General features: G+C 36.4%; 1 pseudogene; it reads right to left on the bottom strand.

The window, feature by feature from the left end:
• Positions 1 to 364: 364 nt before the first annotated feature.
• Positions 365 to 1,773, bottom strand: LOC114634308 (annotated as a pseudogene).
• Between the last annotated feature and the right edge of the window lie 2,739 nt (positions 1,774 to 4,512).

Here is a 4,512-nt window from a genome sequence, read left to right as displayed (position 1 = left end):
TGTAGACCAGGCTGGCCTCGAACTCAGAAATCTACCTGCCTCTGCCTCCCAAGTGCTGGGATTAAAGGTGTGCACCACCACTGCCTTGCATATATATGAGTACACTGTAGCTGTCTTCAGACACTCCAGAAGAGGGCGTTGGATCCCATTACAGACAGTTGTGAGCCACCATGTGGTTGCTGGGAATTGAACTCAGGACCTCTGGAAGAGCAGTTAGTGTTCTTAACTGCTGAGCCATCTCACCAGCCTTTATAAAAATGTTTTTATTGCAAGAATATCTCTAACAAATTTATGTGAGTTTCTCAGGGGCCCTTTAAAGATTACATTGATATATATAAGCATAATGAAATGTAACAAACTCTACCTGCTGACAGTCAGTGAATACTCCTATGGGTTCTGCCGTTTGCTGAGATTCTACTTTTTGAAGAATGAGTTCATGGTATGTGTGGGCCACAACATACACAGCATTATACAAATTGTAACCTTCTTCACTCAGGGACATGTCAAATTTGTGCAGTGCTAACCATTCCACTGTATTGTTGACTGAAAAATAATCCATTTTGCTATTGCTGTTCTTAGATATTGAACAAGTAAAATAATTCCACCATAGCACACACTGAGAAATGTCTACTGGGTACTTGGAAGTGTTCATTGTTTGCATAAAATTCCTTAATTTAGCAATCTCACTGTGCTGGTGTTCAAAAGTGACAGTCCCATGAAAGAAATCAAGGCTGAAATTTCTTTTATTTATGATGACATCCCACTGTGAGGTTGTGATCCAGATTCTCTGTGCACCTAAATATCTCCATTTTCTAAAACTGACTTCTAGGGTAGAGTTCTTCTCACCATAAATGATAACAACCCTTGCAGTTGATGTCATAATTTGTTTATCATATATCTTAGCCCTTGTCATGTATATCTGCATGTCTTCTGGGATAATATTCATAAAAGCTAAACAGATCCCATAGCTTTGCATTTCTTCTCTCAAGTCTGAGAGAAACTGAATACCCTGGTCATCATTTGAGATGACCAGGCCAATCCATGTCCATTAAAATGAAGCATCAGAGAGACCATGCCATGGGACAAACGTGTGTCCTTGGTTGCTATCTGATAGAGATACGGAAACTGGTCATGGTCACTCAGGTTAGGATTAAATGGTCCAAAGAAAATCTAAAAGATGTAGAAGAGAGGATGAAACATCCACATGAGGAATATGATGTTAAGGAGGTTTGGACTTGTATACAAATAACATTACTCACCTTTCAGAACTCCCAATAAGGATAGTAAAATTATTCTATACATAGCATGTAAAGTGTTTTGCTTATTTCCTACAGTGTGTCTGTGATCTGAATTTTTATATACTTTATAATATGTGTAAAACAGTTCACACACAAACACATACTGACAAAGGTTTCTCCCTTACCATCTACGAATGGAATGTACTTTGTTAACTCATCCAGTGTCACACATTCTTACCTTCAGTGTCCTAAAATAAATTGCCAATTTTAAGGATGTTATCCATGATGGTCCTGTAAGTTGTATAGCACAAATTTCTGGTATTCCACAGTTATAATTAATAAAATCAAAATTATTGTGTTGTGTTTCATATAGTTTATCCAGAAGTCCAAAAGTGTCTTCACACAGGCCAACAATTCGGGAGAACATCAAAGACATGTTGGGTAAAAGATAAGGATTCTTGTTGATCTCATCAGTGGCAAAAAACATTACTAAAAACTCCTCATATCTTCTTGCTGGCATGCTATAAGAAGCCATAGGAATTATTAAGGAGGATGTACAAATTATGAAATTTTCTGCTCAATTGCAGTAATCTTTGTACTATGAGCAAATCTAAGTTTCTGCATAAGAGCTACTTTTCCTTAAATAAGGCTCAGAAATCAGAGATCTTTGGGATTGAATATAATTTAAATAATTCCCCAAATATATTACTCTAGTGTCATCCTTTTTATATTCATGAAAATCCGTATAGACCTTGTTTTATCTCTGAATGCCATTCCTGAAGTAGTGTCAGGAGCTGACAAGGAGAAGCTAAAATCTAGCAGGTGATCTTCCTGAGATGGGTCTGCCTTAGATTTAGAAAATTCTAGGATAGATTTTCTCTCGTAGGCAAGACCCTGGGGACATTGATTTTAGGAATGATTCCTGCTGTTTATATGCATTCCTGTTGTTATTAAATATATAAGACAACCACTAGGTATTAGCCCATCCTTTTGAGCAGATCTCTGCAGATGAAGACATAATGTCTTGTAGTGATGCTATGTTGATAAATCGATGATTTCTTAATCCTTAATGATGATCCTATAGGAATTCTTAAAATATAGTGATTTTTAGCTCTTTTATAATATTGAATTTTTTCTGGTAGTCAAAACAGCAATGAGAACTCTGCCAGTCTTTAGTGTTGTGAGTTAATTGCTTCTGAGATAGGAAGCAGGTACTGCTACTCAGAGCACATTCCAAGAGCTTCTAAAACCATTAACTTAAGGTCTTAAAAGGGAACTAATGATTTACTATAAGTGCTAGGACACAAAATAAAATATTGACTGGCTTTTTCCTTACAAAACTTCACTAATTACTTAGTCATAGATGTTACGATTTTTAACTCTACATGAACCTGTAGAATTGTGACAAATGATGAATGATGAATGGTTAGCCACATACTTACTCCTAATGGATATGCATGTAAACATTTTCTGTTGTAAACTTCTTATTTGGTTTCTGATTTGAATTTGTATGTAAAGCTAAGGTGAACTATTTACTATGTGGTCATGTATTGTGAAAGCTCTGTAAGTGCTGATGCAAAGAGAAAAGCCAGAACTGAGCTGAGGATACCTTTTAGACAGAACACCTTTTACACAGAACTGAACAGAACTTTTTAGACAGAACTGAGGAGAATACTGTTTAGATAGAACTGAACTCAAGAAGAACTTAGACTTAAGGCATAGAATTAGGAGTAATGAAATGAGAGTAAAGGCATTATTGTGATATCAGAGCTTGAGGAGAATGCAGACTGAAATAACTTAGAAATTATAAGGCAAGACAGGCAGTGATGGTGCCTGCCTTTAATCCCAGCACTTGGGAGGCAGAGGCAGGCGGATTTCTGAGTTTGAGGCCAGCCTGTTCTACAGAGTGAGTTCCAGGACAGCCAGAGCTACACAGAGAAACCCTGTCTCGAAAAAAAAATAACCAAAACAAAAAACCAAAACAACAACAAATAGATATTATAAGGCAACTTAAAAAAAACTGAGGAAGAAATGTGCAGAATCATGAGAGAAATTGAAGAAAAGAAGAAGCTGCAGAGAGAGCAAAAGGAGCAGGCAACCTTCTCCCTACCATGGGACAGAAAAGTTCTTTCCTTAATAGCCAGACAGGCTCAGTCTTATTAAAGAGAACAAAGCTTTCTTTATATAGACTTGTGTTTAATTAATTTAGCAATACAATGATAGACGGTTTCCATTTCATTATGCAATAAAGATTGAAACTCATTTTTCTTTTTTATCCAGATTAGGTGAGTTCTTTCTGCAGTGGTGCTTGTTTTTTTTGTTTGTTTGTTTGTTTTTAGTTTTTTTTTATCCAAATGCATTCATAAGTATGAGTGTGTGTATCTATGTAATTATGAGAATGTATATAAGCTGGATTCAATTGGCTTGAATGAAAATGTATAAATGTGCAGGTGTGAATCTGTATATGAATTTATATGAGCTTAGGTTTATTTGCTTACATAAATTTTTTTCCTTTTGGGAGGGTGATTATTTTCTCCAAGTTTAATAGAAGTTTATCGCTCCAAACTTTTCTCTAGCTTGACAAGCAAGAGGCGTCTGGACAAAAGGGAACAGGCTGTAGTAATTAATCCTTTACCTACTATCCTGCTCTTTTACAATGAGGTGTTAATGCCAGAAACTGCACTTTCTGGACTCAGAGGACCACAGAATGCAGGCCAGCTACTTAATCAAAGTGACTTAGATTAAAGATAGGTAAAAGTTTTGTTATTATACAGCAACCTTAAACATCTTGCAAGACCAACTCTTATCCCTGCCAACACTTGCCCTCTCTGCTGCCTCATGAAGAACCAAACTAGAAAGAACAGATAGGGTTGGCCCCCAGCAAACTAGATTTCTATCCTAGGAAGTAAGACTACTATACAATAGCCTTAGAGTTTGAATTCCATAGAAACATAAATAACATAGTGAACCATGTATAAAATCCATAACTCATGCTCCTTCCTGCTGATTGGGAAAAATTCTTCAGTAACTTTACATCTGATCGAGGGCTAACATCCAAAATACTTAAAGAACTCAAAAAGAGTTCCAACCAAGAAATCAAACAACCCAGTCAAAGAAATGTGGTCTAGAACTAAACGGATAATTCAGAGTAACCTCAAATGTTTGAGAAGCACTTAAAGAAATGGTCAAAGTCCTTAGTGACCAGGAAAATGCAAATCAAAACAACCCTGAGATTCCACCTTACACTAATCAGAATGGCTAAGATCAAACCTCA

The sequence above is a fragment of the Grammomys surdaster genome, unplaced genomic scaffold (assembly GCF_004785775.1).
Source record: "Grammomys surdaster isolate TR1022 unplaced genomic scaffold, NIH_TR_1.0 944, whole genome shotgun sequence".
Taxonomy (NCBI): domain Eukaryota; kingdom Metazoa; phylum Chordata; class Mammalia; order Rodentia; family Muridae; genus Grammomys; species Grammomys surdaster.
The sequence above is the reverse complement of the archived record's forward strand: the minus strand, read 5'-3'. Positions and strand labels throughout refer to the sequence as shown.